Below are 15555 nucleotides of genomic sequence, written 5' to 3'. Positions count from 1 at the left end.
CAAAATGGAGTGGCATAGAGTGTAATAGAATACAGTATAGTGGTGTAGTGGAGTGGGGTAGAGTGGAGTGGCTTGCAGTAACTTAGTGTTGAGTGGAGTGACATATTGTGGAGTGACTGTTGGACCTGGCCCTTTTTTCATGGTAATCCCGAAACTTTTTTCCTTTCTCCTGCTATGAATTCTGACCTCTTTTTGTTGGCTCTAGGACTCTGAGCACTTTATCACTCCTGCCCAGTGGTACAGTGTAGGTGCTCTCTCTTCTAAATTTGGTATGATTGGCTTACATCTAATAGGCACATTTAATTTACCAGCAAGTCCATTGTTCAGTGAAATCCCTATAGCAGGGCCTGTCAATTAAATGCTGCTAGTGGGTCTGCAGCGCAGCTTGCGCCACCCACAGAAGTAGCCTTTCAAACCTGTCTCAGGCCTGTTAACCCAGGGCCTGCATGTGCAGCTAACTGCCACAGGGACCTGGCATCTAAATTTACTTGCCAGGCCTGAAACTCCCCTTTTACTACGTATTTCACCCCTAAGGTAGGCATTAGCTAGCCCTATGGACAGAGTGTTATGTATGTAAAAGGCAGGACATGTATCCGGTTGTGTGGCCTGTCCTGGTAGTGAGAAAAAGCCCATTTGGTTTCTCACTGCTGTGAGTGCTGCCTTGTTCATAGGATTAAATTGGAAGTGCCCCACCTTATGTCTAGGTGGTATTGTATGATCTACGAGGGGCAGCATGGGCATTTTTGGAATGGTTAAAATGGTAGTGAGAAATGCTGCTTACATTTGTAGGAAGATATTTTAATACCATTATACAAATGACACTTTTAGAAAGTGGGCATTGCTCTGAGCTTATGACTCTGGAATTTTGCAGCTTGACTCCAATCCATGTCTGGGGCAGAGTGACAGCTGGGCTTTGTACATACTTTTCAGACTGCCTGTACATAGGGAGAGTGAAGGTGTCACAGAAGTGCATCTGCATATTGAATGGCCTTCCTGGGCTGAGAAAGATAGAGGCAGGGCACACCTACATTTGTAAAGGTAATGCCCTGGCCTCACAACAAAGGGCTTGTTTACCCCCCACTGATGTCTGGAGCCTGTGCTGGAGAAGAGAGGGGACACTCCTGGAACCAGTTAGTACTGGTTGGTAACCCTTCTCCCCCTTTTGTGGAGACTGCGAAAAATGTACAGGGGGTTTTCCTCATATTTTGAGACACTAGTGGACTACTGAAATGAAGACAGGATGCTGCTGGATGGGCTCGCCAGGAACCGCCTTTAGATTGCTGCTGTTGTGCTGATCTGCGACCTGCTAGGTCACTAAGAGGAACCCCACTACTTGCAAACCTTTGTGCTGGTCTGTTTGCTTGGGCCATGCAGCCCTGTGCCCCATTTGCTGTCTCCAGTGGCCGGATTGTGTGTCCCCTGTTTCCCTGCATTTTTTTTCTTTCTTTCTACCTCCTGTTGTCCTAGAGTGAGAGGGGTGCTTTATTTTATGAGCAAGCACCCAAGGAGGGCTCTGTGTTTGCCTTGCTCAGTACGTGAGCAGCGTTTTGCTGTTGAGTTCAGAGCAATAGGAGTGCCTCATTATAGGTCCCTGGTGCTGGTTGATGAGGGCCCACTGTGTTGCCTAGGCTGAGGGCGGGAAGAGTTCTCTGCTGAAACTTGCCGTTGTGTGCTGCTGATGGAACGTAAGGCGTGTGGTTTCAGGAGAGGTTAGGCTCTGCTCAACCGGGTTGGTCTGCTGCGTTCTGAGACTTCTTGCCACCATCCCGTGAGCCTGACATCTCAAGGTCCTGGTTGCATTAAGACAGACACCAGAGCCAGGAGGCTCTTGAGCATTACTTTATCTCCTATAAGGGTAACGTAGCCCAGAAATCCCACACGGGGAACCCAGGCAGAGTTTCCCCTCCCCTCTTCAGCAAGTGCGCCCTCCTGTTGAGGGGACACACTATCAGAGGCCTGTGTGACTTGGCCATCAGGGCAGGAAGAAGCCCTCAATGGAGGCCCCGTCCCTGCTGTGCACACACAGCATCATCATTATGGTAATGGGGCATAGGAGTGCTGAGACTTGGACGAGAGTGTCCCTGTTTATCGCAAATCGCCTAATAGGATTGCAGACGCTCCTGTCCCGGCTGGTGGGTCTGTGCCTACCATAGATCTTGTAAACGAAGTGCAGACGTACTGCAAACTTCGTGTGCAAGGAGTTTTTGGTGCTTTACACTCTATTTAAGATGTGTACTTCTTTATGGGGTAATACTTCACCTGCCCTGACCTACAGTATCTGCATTGGGTGGGAAAGCACCATAATGACAAAAGCCATAGGGATGTAATGTGTTTATGAGGACATATACCATTTGGGGAATGTGTTTCATGATGAGGTCATGACCTCTATGCTCATGTGTTTATGCTGCCATGTGCATTTTTAGTGATGGTTCATCTAATGTTCAATGTTTTGCCAGTTGTGATTATGTGATTACTGTGGCATGTGCCTTTTTGGTAGCATGTGTTTAGTATGACATGCATTTTTGCAACAATGATGACTTGACTAGTGCTTGTGTTGCAGAATAACCAGTGACCTATAGGTTTACATGACTACTGCTTATTTTCTCAGAGTATTAGTAACCTGTGTGATGTTGTGACAACTGCTTGTGTAGCAGGGTATTATGGATAGATGTTGTGTTAGGTCTAATAATGTTTTGTGCAATACAGCTTATTTTTATTTAACTTGGTGTTGTGTTTCCTTTGTGGTGTATTTACTGTTTCAAGTGTGTTTTCTGTGTTGTGCAATCGCTTTACACATTGTCTCTGGAATAAACCTGACTGCTCATGCCAAGCTACCAAGGGGGTGAGCAGGGGTTATCTTGGGTGTGTAACTCCCTCGCCCTGACAAGAGTGGGTGGGTTCTGGCAGGCTTAAGTCAATACCCTAGCCAACAAGAAATCCAATTTCTAACAGTGACGGAGAGTAAAGTGATGTAGAATGTAATACCATAGAGAGGAGTGGTGTAGAGGGGAGTGGCATAGACTGTAGTGGTGTACAGGGAGTAGAGTAATCGAAGCAGGCATAGTGTGAAAATGTTAACAGGCGTAGAGGAAATGTGGCAGAAAAGTATATTATCTGTTGTGAATAGTAATTTTTGGTCATATGTGTAAATAGTATAAGTAGCGCTAAAGTTATAATTTTACTTAGTTATATATTGTGCTGTGGTATACCACAGTAAGTTGTGGTGTACACCACTACAGTGTATGCCATTCATCTCTATGCCACTCCTCTCTATGACTAGGTGTATTTCCTATTTTAACATATTTAGCTCTTCACAAAAACAGTCTACAGAGTACTGCAGTAATACCAACAAATTGCCATACATCTTAAAATGAATGCAATACTCTGTAGACTTTTTTGTGAAGAGTTAAATGAGTTAAAATATGAAATACATTGTATCACACTATATTTGTAAAATACAGTGTGCTACAGTGTATTTTTTGACATTTTTATCAATCAATCAATCAATCACTCAATCAGTTATCTATAGAACACTGCTCTTCACCCAAAGGGGTATCCGGACACTGAGGTTTCACTGGTCTCAGTAGAAAAGCCAGGTCTTTAGTCTCCTTCTGAATTCCACCAAGGAAGGTGATGTTCATAGGTGGAGGGGTAGGTCATTCCAGGCCTGGGTGGTGAGGTAGGAGAACTAACGGTTCCTGGTTGTGTAGGGCTCTTTAGGCGTGTGTTAGTATCTTGAACTGGCAACTCTTCTGGATGGGGAGCCAATGGAGGTTCCTGAGGTGTGGATGATGCGGGTCTGCATCATCCACACCTCAGGAACGAGGTTCCCGAGTTTGAGAATAAGTTTGGTTGCTGTGTTCTGTATGGTCTGGAATCTCTTAAGGAGTTGGTAGGTAGTCCTAGTGTAGAGCACCTTTCTGTAGTCAAGCAGGCTGGTGATGAGGCCCTGGGGAATGGTCTTTCTGATGTTGAATGGGTTCCAGCTGAAGAGTTCTTGGAGCATGTGGAGGGTGTGGCAGCAGGAGGCGGTGACTGTGTTGATTTGGCACTTCATGGTGAGTTTTTCACCAAGGATGATACAGAGATTGTGGGTACGGTCTGTTAGTAATGGTCTGAGCTCAGCGAGTCACCAGATGCTGCCCCGGGGGGGTTCTTCTTCCCAAAAATCAGCACTTCTGATTTCCTCGTGTTGAGCTTCAGGCAGTTGGCCCTTATCCATTCAGCGACACTGGTCATGACGTTGCAGAAGTTTGTTCTAGTGGTGTAGGGGTCCTCAGTGTGCGGGAGGATGAATTGGGTGTAATCTGCATAGGATATCATGTTGAGTCCTTGGGTTCTGACAATGTCAGTGAGGGGTGTCATGTAGGTGCTGAACAGGTTGGGTCTGAAGGACGTTCCTTGGGGTATGTCACAGGTGATGCTCTTGGGTTTCAAGGTGAAGGGTATGAGGCAGAGTCTCTGGGTTTGTCCTGTGAGGTGTGACGTGTTGCTCAAATGAGAATTTACCTTAAAAAACAAAAGACAAGAGGTGTCTGGCAAAACAGGATTTTTTTGTTTTATTAAACATTACAGCCAGGAGAGCAGGCACAGGAATAGGGTCTGAGGACTGTCTCTCGTTCTACAACGGAATGAAGCAGTTTTTTTTACATTCCTCTGCATGCCATAAAGCCATAACAGTCATTCTTTTCTTGATACAAAAATGCAAACAGTTGTCATGGAGTCACAAATACAATTCCAGATAGTGAACGCAGGTGGTCCTCGACCTGGTGTGGACACAATGTGGTCCAGCGAGTATGTGCCAGATGTTTAGCCTGAGGGGTGCGAGGTCGCTGCTTTTGCTGTGTATACTGTGTCCCGCATGGCTATATGTTCCTAACTATATGTGGCATCTAACTTTATGGTATACTTGGGAATGCACACATCCCTCTGGCCATGTGTGCTTTATTGGAGCCGGGGACCATTGTGGTACCTATCTGGTGGGTCTGATCTAAGTTTTCCTGTTTGTGCATTTGGCTGCCATGTAAGTGTTAGTTCACCTGTAACCTGTCAGTCATTAACCTCAGGCCTAGGTCCCAGAGCCTGCCTGACAATGTACCTACGTGCTGGTGTTGATGGAGAGTTCATGGTGTGGGAATCTAACATTGGAAATACAACTTCCCCTGTGTACATAAATGTATTGTTGTGTGCGTCAACATCGCTTAATCCGATAATAACAGAGGAAAGATGTAATCCATTTGAGGGCATCCCCTGGATGCTTATTTGGTTGAGTACTTTTTTTAAATTTACCACTGTGCTCCGTACATGTTTTAAAAAATATATAGAACCTTTAAGTATTTTTTCCTACCTACTACCACTTTGATGAAGTGGTAATAGGCAAGAGAACAATATCAAACCTAGAGGCTTATTTATACTCTGCACCGAATTAGTGTAATTTTTTTAAAACTCTAATTTGGGCAAAACTAACTCCATATTTATACTTTGGTGCTAGGCCCCTCTAGCGCCAAATTTATGGAGTTCAAGTCATTTTTTTAAAGTGGAGACCTACCTTGCCTTAATGAGATGCAAGGTAGGCGTTCCCCTGCAAAAAATGACTCTATGGCCTTAACGCCATATTTAGGGGCATATTTATACTCTGCAGCATATTTATACTCTGTTTGCACTAAATTAGCATCATTTTTTTTACTCTAATTCGGTGCATATCTAACTCCATATTTATACTTTTGTGCGAGACCCGTCTAGCACCAAGGCCCAGATTTATTCTTTTTTTGCGCCGCATTAATGTCATTTTTTGACGCAAAAGTGGCGCAAAGTTGCATAATATTGGCCCTTATTTATACATTTTGCTGCAAAACTGCACTAACTCAGTTTTGCACCAAAAAGTTTAGCATCGGCTTGCACCATTTCTGTGCACCAGCCGGGCACCATATTTATGGAATGGTGCAAGCCGTTTCAAAGGGTAGGCTAGAGTAAAAAAAATGACGTTAGTCGGGTGGGGCTGGGAGTATTGAAGAAGAGGGTTTAGCACCAAAAAATGACTTTAGGCAGGTTAGAGTAAAAAAAAATGACTCTAACCAGATTAGCGTAATTTTATGGTGCTAAACCTACCATGCCACATGACTCCTGCCTTAGAAAAGGCAGGAGTCATGCCCACCACCCCAATGGCCAACACAGAGGACGGGGTCCCCTAGGCATGGCCATTGCACCCTGTGCCATGTATGTGGGCCCATTTCAGGGTCCCCTATGGCACTTTCAAAAATAAAATGCAATCTTACCCCTACTTACCTCGGATGGGGTCCCCCATCCTCCGCAGTCCCTCTGGTGTGGGTGGAGGTGCCCCTGGGGCCTGGGGAGGGCACCAGTGGGCTTATTCCATGGTGTTCCACCATGGAAATAGGCCCACAGGTCCCCTAACACCTGCTCTGACCCAGGCTTTCAAAATTGGTGCAAAGCAGGCTTTGCCCCATTTTTTGACCCCTCCTCCCTCCCTTGCACCATTTTTGCATGGGAGTATAAATATGGCGTTAAGGCCATAGAGTCCTTTTTTGCACTGGAACGCCTACCTTGCATCTCATGAAGGCAAGGTAGGTTTCCACTTCCAAAAAATGACTTTGACTCCATAACTTTGGCGCTAGACGGGTCTTGCACCAAAGTATAAATGTGGAGTTAGTTTTGCACTGAATTAGAGTAAAACATAAATTAGGCTAATGCAGTGCTAACAGAGTATAAATATGCCCCTTAGCTTCAAAAAATGATGCTAATCTGGTCAGAATCATTTAGTTTGACTCAAACCTGCCTAACGTCATTTTTTTAAAGCTAGCCTACCCTTTGCACCGGCTTGCACAATTCCACAAATATGGTGGCCAGCTGGTGCTAAAAAATGGTGCAAGTTGGTGCAAAACTTTTTTGTGCAAAACTGCGTTAGTGCAGTTTTGCACCAAAAAATATAAATAAGGCCCCTAGTACTTACTTACTGCAAGCTGGAGATACCTACTGCATAATGCAGAACACAGGCAATGTGTACTTGAAAACAACATGGCTACCTTTAGAGAGTCATTAGCCAATTACATATTGACTTTTCATTTCTATTTACCAAGGTACTTCTGTGAAGTATTGCTAAATTTCACAAACATACCGCAATAGCAGATATCACTAAGTTAAAATGCCTTAGAATTAAAAAAAAACTTATTGAACTTACCTACAATACCCAACAGGATCATCTGCACGCTGTATTGTCTAATCCTGCCAAATTTCATATAAACCCATTCAGCCATTTTAATGCAATGCGAGATACAAAAGTCTATGCAAAATGCATAGGTGTAAAAATGCATTTTAGGAGCCCATCATTTATCTTTGAGCCTGCACTGCAAACTTTGCATCATCTGCAAATGTAGAAGGAAGAAGAGGTATGCAAAGTTTTGTGGGATTCATCCAATGGGTGCAACCCTAACTATAACTAGATAGAATTACAACAGCATATGATTGGTGTTCTGCCTTTTTTCTTCCTTCATGGTGAAGAAATGTAACTGTGCATAACTTGAGGAGATTAGTGATTACCTCGGTAAGGCAGACGTCACACATGCAGAAACTAACATCTATAGAAACACAAAAATGTGTAGTAAAGGGCCACAATGTAATGCCACACGTTGTAAATGCCAACGCATGGTAAAGGCATGCATTGTAATGACATGAGTGGGGTCATCATACATCAGTTTCAATAGGAGTAGAAAACTGGACAACCTCCTACTCTGTTGTATATTTGTACATCCTGTGCCTCTTAGGTATGTCCTCAGATGTAGTTCACATCATCCTCCTGCTACATGCTGACTTTTCAAATTAAATCCAGTCATTGATGTATTTCATCGTGACTTATCTAGAGAATTAATTTCCTATGTAGATCATCTGATCCTATCTAAATACAATGGCAGATATGTGTTGCTTTAACTAAGTAAATACATTTAAAGAAAAAATAAAATTCCGATGTATTGTTGTCTCTTCATTGTATAGTGTTGCTCTGAGAGGCTCCCTGTAAATGTTGATTGAGGCTCGCTGAAAAATAGTGGATGGGGATGTGGTTTGAGCGTATCTTTAGGTGTTCATTTTTGAAACTTCCAATCTAAAGGTGATAAACGGTTGAAACCATTTCAGTCCATTCCACTTCTTGTGGAAAATATTTTTAAATTGCTCCAGTCATCATCCGATTGTCTTATCAAGTACTTGTAGAGTGGCCTTTTCTGTGCTCCATTTAGGGCTGGTAGGATCATGGGAGGTTACAATTTCTGATAAGCGACAGATACTGTATGAACACTTGCACTCGCAAACGGTAAAATCGGCCGTTTGCGAGTGCAAAATAGTGGTCTGCAATGCATGAAAGGCATTCACAGACCACAAAGTAGAAATTGCAAAAATTTCGATTTCTAGCGTTGCGACCTGGATTTTGCGAATCACAATTTGCGATTTGCAAAATCCAGGTCGCAAGGCAATGCTGCAAAAAATCGTAAATTGCGATTTTTTGCAGAATGGCATTTTGCACATGCAAAATACCATGATCTGCAACCAGGTGGTAAACTGGTGCAAAATTTAAAAATGCAAAATGAGCATCCATCATTTAGCGGTGTATTTTAGTGAGAAATGTATTCTCAGGTCAATTTTTGATATGGGAACACATTTGAGGTGAACAAAAAAGCATGAAAAACACAAGCACCACAAGCAACAGCCATATTGTGTTCTGTCCATTCCATTGTTAATGTGCGCTTGTTATAAAATTTACCATAAACATCATTTCATTGTAAAACAAGACGTAATGATGAAAATCCCAGAAATTTTAAGAAGCAAATGTGAAGTTACACAAATTCTCCAATGTAATTTATATCTGTAGGAGGCTGGCCTGGCTTGTAGTGGGTACCAGAGGTACTTACACCTTGTGCCAGGTCCAGTTATCCCTTATTAGTGTAGAAGAGGTATTTCTAGCAGCTTAGGCTGATAGAAGGTAGCTATGGCAAAGCAGCTTAGGCTGAATTAGGAGACATGTAAAGCTCCAACTATACCACTGGTGTCATATGCACAATATCATAAGAAAACACAATACACAGAAGTACTAAAAATAAAGGTACTTTATTTTTATGACAATATGCCAAAAGTATCTCAGTGAGTACCCTCAGTATGAGGATAAGATATATACACAAGATATATGTACACAGACCAAAACTATGCACGTAATAGCAAGAAAAGTAATGCAAGCAGTGTAGAATTACAGTAGATTGCAATAGGAGCACATAGGTATAGGGGAAACACAAACCATATACTCCAAAAGTGGAATGCGAACCACGAGTGGACCCCAAACCTATGTGAGTTTGTAGAGGGTCGCTGGGACTGTAAGAAAACAGTGAGGGTTAGAAAAATAGCCCACCCCAAGATCCTGAAAAGTAGGTGTAAAGTGCACCTACTATCCCCAGAGAGCACAGAAGTCGTGATAGGGGGTTTCTGCAGGAAGAACAAACACCAGCAATGCAACAACAGTGGATTTCCAGACCTGAGTACCTGTAAGACAAGGGGACCAAGTCCAATAGTCGCAACAGTGTCGAGAGGCAGGAGCCCACGAAATGCCAGCTGAGGGTGAAAGGAAGCTGCCACCGGATGGAAGAAGCTTGGAGTTCTGCAAGAAAGAAGAGAGCTAGGGACTTCTCCTTTGGAAGACGGATGTCCCACGTCGCGATGAAGATTGCAGAGGTGTTCCCACGCAGAAAGACTGCAAACAAGCCTTGCTAGCTGCAAGGATCGCAGTAGAGGTTTTTACCCACAAAAGTACCTGAACAGGCAATTGGAAGAAAAGTGAACCGGAGTCCACCTGAAGTCACAAAAGGGTGTCCCACGATGCCGGAGGACAATTCAGAAGGTTGTGCACTGCAGGAAGGAGTGTCGGGGACCCAGGCTTTGCTGTGCACAAAGGAAATCCTGGAAGAGTGCACAGGAGACGGAGCAGCTGCAAATCACGTGGTACCCAGCAATGCAGTCTAGCGTGGGGAGGCAAGGACTTAGCTCCACCAAACTTGGACTGAAGAGTCACTGGACTGTGGAGTCACTTGGACAGAGTTGCTGAGTTCCAGGGACCACGCTCGTTGTGCTGAGAGGGGACCCGAGGACCAGTGATGCAGTCTTTTGGTGCCTGCAGTTGCAGGGGGAAGATTCCGTTGACCCACAGGAGATTTCTTCAGAGCTCCTGGTGCAGGGAGGAAGCAGGCTACCCCCAGAGCATACACCACCTGAAAACAGTCAATAAAGCCAGCAGGATGAAGCGATACAAGGTTGCTAGTAGTCGTCTTGTTACTTTGTTGCGGTTTTGCAGGCGTCATGAGCAGTCAGCGGTCGATCCTTTGGTAGAAGGTGAAGAGGGAGATGCAGAGGAACTCTGATGAGCTCTTGCATTCGTTATCTGGTGAGATCCCCAAAGCAGAGGCCCTAAATAGCCAGAAAAGGAGGTTTGGCTACCTAGGAAGGAGGATTGGCTACCAAGAGAGGTAAGAACCTATCAGAAGGAGCCTCTGACAGCACCTGCTGGCACTGGCCACTCAGAGCAGTCCAGTGTGCCACAAACACCTCTGTTTCCAAGATGGCAGAGGTCTGGGACACACTGGAGGAGCTCTGGGCACCTCCCATGGGGGGTGCAGGTCAGGGGAGTGGTCACTCCCCTTTCCTTTGTCCAGTTTCGTGCCAGAGTAGGGCTGGGGGATCCCTGAACTGGTGTAGACTGGCTTAATCAGAGATGGGCACCACCTGCACTCATCAAAGCATTTCCAGAGGCTGGGGGAGGCTACTCCTCCCCAGCCCTCACACCTATTTCCAAAGGGAGAGGGTGTTACACCCTCTCTCAGAGGAAGTCCTTTGTTCTGCCTTCCTGGGCCAGGGCTGTCTGGACCCCAGGAGGGCAGAAACCTGTCTGAGGGGTTGGCAGCAGCAGCAGCAGCTGCAGTGGAGACCCCGGAAAGGAAGTTTGGCAGTACCCGGGTACTATGCTAGAGACCCGGGGGATCGTGGAATTGTCCCACCAATGCCAGAATGGCATTGGGGTGACAATTCCATGATCTGAGACATGTTACATGGCCATGTTCGGAGTTACCATTGTGACGCTGTACATAGGTAGTGACCTATCTACAGTGCACGCATGTAATGGTGTCCCCGCAATCACAAAGTCCTGGGAATTTGCCCTGAACGAAGTGGGGGCACCTTGGCTAGTGCCAGGGTGCCCACACACTAAGTAACTTTCCACCTAACCTTCACCAGGTGAACGTTAGACATATAGGTGACTTCTAAGTTACTTAAGTGCAGTGGTAAATGGCTGTGAAATAACGTGGACGTTATTTCACTCAGGCTGCACTGGCAGGCCTGTGTAAGAAATGTCAGAGCTCCCTATGGGTGGCAAAATAAATGCTGCAGCCCATAGGGATCTCCTGGAACCCCAATACCCTGGGTACCTCAGTACCATATACTTGGGAGTTATATGGGTGTACCAGTATGCCAATGTGAATTGGTAAATTTAGTCACTAGCCTGATAATTACAAATTTGGAAAGCAGAGAGAGCATAACCACTGAGGTTTTGGTTAGGAGAGCCTCAGTGAGACAGTTAGGCATCACACAGGGAACACATACAGGGCACATACTTATGAGCACTGGGGCCCTGCCTGGCAGGGTCCCAGTGACACATAGACTAAAACAACACATATACAGTGAAATATGGGGGTAACATGCCAGGCAAGATGGTAATTTCCTACAATATCTCACCTAGTTTTTTGTGAAACTGTTTTTATTGACATTTATCATTTAAGAAACAGTGAAAGAGACAATTCAAACCACACATATACTCCAGCAATATGCCAAATGTGTTAGCCCTTTCTCGCTATAAGGGTAAGCAAGTCAAACATAGCTTGAACATTTCCCCCGGAGTATGCACCACTGCGCTAACTTCTGAACATGCACTTCCAAAAAAAAAAAAAGGAAAAGAATTTTACACTAGAAAGAAGAAAATAGAAACAAAAACCCATAATATTAACAACAAAACTATATGTCCCATTTCCTACAGTGTATTATATACAGTCGGAGTCTTGAGCACGAGAAGACAAGGGGCTCATCTGCCCCTGGGGCGTGACCCCCTACTCCTTCCCCGATGTTCCCCCACATGGACTGAGCCTTATACATGAAAAAGGTGTAAAGACCTAAGACGCAGGCTACAGGCAGTAAGCGTTATACCCCTAGAAAAGAACCTCACCAGGGGGCCCCAAATATAGTCAAAGCTCCTTCTAAAATTATCATGTTTATCAGCTAAGCGCTCCACAGCGAGCCCGTGCCACAGTGTGGCATACCACAGCGCCATTGGGGGTGGTTCTTTTTTCTCCCAGTATGACGCTAGAACCGTCTTCGCTGCACCCAATGCCAGCCAAAGAATAGAACGATCACCCTGTGTCTGATGTTGCAATTCAAGAGCATGCAGGCCCAATAGAATATGTGCTGGTGATGCCGGAATAGGATAGCCCAGGATCTCTTTTAGATGTGACAGAATTTCATTCCATTATGGGCGTATAGTGGGACAGTCCCACCAGATATGCCTAAATCTCCCAACATCCCACACCCCCACCTGCACCTATCAGAGACCTGGGGAAAGAGTTTTTTATGCTTCTCCGGGTAGAGATACCAGTTGTAGAGAAGTTTATAATGAGCTTCTATAGTGCCCATGGAGTGGTTATATTTGACTACATCATGAAACAGGTGGGACGAGAGACCTTCCTCCACCGGAGAGTCCAACGTCTGCTCCCAAAACGCCAAATGACAAGGAGTGCAGGTGCGTTGTGCTGATATCAATAATCTGTATAGTGTCTCATATGAGGTTGAGTAACCCAATGGAGTAATTGATTATAATGAAAGTGCTCCGAAATGGGTAGTTGGAAGTCCCTACAACAATTTTCAAAAGTGCGTACCTGGTCCCCATTAAAAAAGATCAGCGATCGTCAGACACTCCCCCTCGCTCCACTTATCAAAGGGTCCGGGTGAAGCTCCCGGGGGGACGGCCATGTTATAATGGATTGGGGTATCGGGTGAGGAAAGGTCGGAAGTCTGAGGGTGCTTGACACCACGTCCACACATTGAGGGTAGTAGCTGTGGGAGTACAAGGTAATCATTTTTCTGGCGGTCACCCCTGGGTTTCCACAGCACATCCCACAATGTCCGCCCCGTCACTGCCCTATCCATGTGCAACCACAGCTTGTCTGATTCTCGAAGGGACCACTCCGCAATAACACGGAGCTGTGCCGCTCTACAGTATATAAGAGGGTCTGGGAGGGCTAACCCGCCATTTTCTCTGGGGCTCATAGGCAATCTGTTGGAGAGCCGGGCTCTTGCATTCTGCCAAATAAACTGAGGAAACAACCTACGTAGCTCGGTAAAAAAGTCTGGAGGAATGTCAATGGGCATGCTTTGAAACAAATATAACAACCGTGGGAGAACCGTCATCTTAATAGTGTTAATGCAGCCTAACTAGGAGTGCCAGAGTATTGACCATCTCTTAAAATCTGCTCGCAATGTCCTAAGGAGGGGTGGAAAATGTGCCTTAAATAGGTCAGTCACCTTAGGGGTGAGCCACACTCCCTAATACAAAATGTATTTCTTGGCCCAGACGAATGGGGAAGTGGAAGGCAACACACTCATCTCTGCGGAAGGAACCGTTAAATTGAGGATATAGGATTTCCCTTTATTCACTTTGAAGCCTGCTACCTGCTCAAAGAGACTCAACTCCTCCAGAATGGCCTGAAGGGTCGTGCGTGGTTGAGTGACAAAAAGCAGAATATCGTGGGCAAATAATGAGATCCTATGTTGATGGGAGGCAAATTGAATGCCATGAAAATTCGGATATGCCCTTATCCGAGCTGCTAGTGGCTTTTCGCTAAGTGCAAAAAAGCAGCGGGGAAAGAGAGCATCACTGTCTGGTTCCCCTGGACAAATAAAAAAAATCTGAAATCACCCCATTGACACATATCTGTGACCTGGGGCCCAAGTAGTTGCTCATCACCATCGCTATAAACTGCTCCCCAAACCCAAAGCACCAGAGAGTCGCCACCAAAAAGGACCATTCCACCCAGTCAAAAGCTTTCTCAGCTTCCAGTGCTTACAGCATAGCCGGGACCTGCTTCTTCGCCACCTTTTCCATCAGATGGATGACCCTTCTAAGGTTATCATGTGTTTGCCGACCCTTTATAAAACGGATTGATCCGGATGAACCAAATCCGGCAACACCGCTTCAAGTCTCTGTGCCAGTATTTTAGTGTAAAGTTTTGCATTGAGATTGAGCAGGGTGATGGGCCTGTAGGGAGCACAAAGCTGAGGATCCTTCCCCTCCTTAGGAGTAAGTGAGATCAGTGCTTCCCTCATAGTGGGGGAGAGTGTGTGCTCGGTTCTTATGAAATTGAACAGTACAGCTAAGTGGGGGGTGAGCTCGGCCCTAAACGTCCTGTAGAAATGCACAGTGAAGCCATCAGGACCTGGGGCATTGCGTAGAGGAAGGGAGTGGATGGCTTCCGATACTTCGTCTAAGGTGAATTTGGCCTCTAAAAACTCATTGGTATTCCGGGAGATCTGCGGAAGCTGAATGTGGCGTAAATAGCTCTCCTGGGCGGTAGCAAATAGATTATCTGATGTATACAAGCGAGTATAAAAGTTCCTGAAAGTGCACTTTCTCCTCTTCCAAATAGTGCTCCCCAAATTCATCCTGCACAATGTAGCCCTTAGTATGCTTAACCCACAATTGCCTGTCCAGGCGAGAGCTGATTTTGTTTCCACTATCATAAGAAGATCTCTGGAGCCGTAACAATGCCACCTATGCCCTATTCATATAGATAGACTGCAGTTTGCCTTATATGGAGGTTACTTTCCTTTGATTCTGCCAAGTAGGGGAGAGCTTGTGAGCCCATTCAGCCTCCTTCAATGCACTCTCCAAAACGTGTCTCCCTTCAGTTTTCCACCGATAAAGTGAGGTCGCTAAAGAGATACATGTTCCGCAGATGACAGCTTTAAACGCGTCCCAAATAGTAGGGAGAGGGGTGTCCCCAGGTTGATTACTCTGAAAGAAGTCCCTGATAGTTCTTCTCAGCTCGTCTCGAGTCATTGGGTCTCTAGTTAACACGTGTGGAAAATACCAGCGCCCCCTCCGTGATTTCGGAAGGTTGCACTCCAAACCCACCTCAACTGGCGTGTGATATGATTATCGGATGGATAGTGGCCGTTCAGAGAAGCTGTCAAAGGGGTTGCTTATGAAAATATAGTCGATCCTGAATAGGACCTGTGAGAGTGGGAGGAAAAAGTGTAGTCTTTAACCGTGGGGTGAAATGCACGCCAAGAGTCAAGAAACCCCAATCTGTGAAATGCCATCTTAACAGATTTTGCAAAGGCACTGGTAAGCGGTCTTTGGGGATGTGTTGTGTCCTGAGCGGTATCCCAAGTCAGGTTGAAATCTCCCAAAAGCACCATCTCACCCTCTGCAAAGCCTCCCAACACATCCAGAAAATGCAATAG

This window comes from Pleurodeles waltl, chromosome 1_1, assembly GCF_031143425.1.
Source record: "Pleurodeles waltl isolate 20211129_DDA chromosome 1_1, aPleWal1.hap1.20221129, whole genome shotgun sequence".
Taxonomy (NCBI): Eukaryota; Metazoa; Chordata; class Amphibia; order Caudata; family Salamandridae; genus Pleurodeles; species Pleurodeles waltl.
Note: the sequence above shows the minus strand (reverse complement) of the source record.